The sequence below is a fragment of the Rhincodon typus genome, unplaced genomic scaffold (genome assembly GCF_021869965.1).
Source record: "Rhincodon typus isolate 14 unplaced genomic scaffold, sRhiTyp1.1 hic_rhity00010239, whole genome shotgun sequence".
Classification (NCBI taxonomy): domain Eukaryota; kingdom Metazoa; phylum Chordata; class Chondrichthyes; order Orectolobiformes; family Rhincodontidae; genus Rhincodon; species Rhincodon typus.
The window spans coordinates 2,018-3,016 of NW_025975877.1; positions in this window are offsets into that span (position 1 = coordinate 2,018).

A 999-nucleotide genomic window follows, 5' to 3' on the forward strand; every position below is an offset into this window, starting at 1 on the left:
ACCACCTTTGCCTCCAATGAAACTCCTAGCCTATCCAACCCCTCCAATGGATTTTCCATCTTGGGGCAACATCCTGGTGAGCCTCACCTGCAGTGCCCTCCCATCCTCCTGACTGTGGTCCTGGTAACCACACTGGCCAGGCCAAACTTGGGATACAACACCAAGTTTGTAACAAGATTTGTCCATGTACTGAGCCCCAACTAATGGGGACAAGCATCTTGGAAGACAACTTCACCACCCTGTCTACCTTTGCTGAACCTTGAAGGAACTGTGATCTTGTCCATCTTGTTACCTTTGTTCATTTATTGTCAACAAACTTCAATTGAAGTCATTGAAGGGACAGTAGTGATGTTTCTGATCATCCTGCTAACGTAGGCATGCATGCTGCCACAAGTACAGGTGGGACTTCAACCTGGGTCTTGTGGTCCAGCAGTAGTGTCCCTACATCAGGACTACAAGGACCCTTGGAATTAAGTTGTGAATATCCTGCTTGGAATGCCATCAGATGGACACTGATGCAAACAATTAATTGTATGTAAATTTACTCCTTATCCCCACAATGACCTGTTTGAACTTCCTGCTTCAGATCAAGGATAAATGGGGCAAGGTGAAAGCAATTTTCAAATAACTGAACTGATCTCCTCTTCTTCAGAACTTGAGAGATGGCACAGTGGCTCAGGGGTCAGCACTGCTGCCTCACAGGACATTAGGTTTGGTTCTGGCCTGTAGTGACTGACTGGAGTTCACAAGTTCTGCATGGGTTTCCTTGCACAGTCCAAACCTGTGCCAGTGAAGAGGACAGGCCACGTGAAGTGCAAGGTTACAGGTTTCATGTGGTGGTGGAACTGGGTGGGTTTCTCGTCAGATGGTTGGTGGGTGGTCTCAATGGGCTGAATGGTCTGCTCCCATGCTGCAGGGATTCTGATTCTGAAGCTTAACTGTCCTTTCCATCCTCAGAAGCCAGAGAGGGATGAGTGGGGTAACAGTCTGCAGGCAATG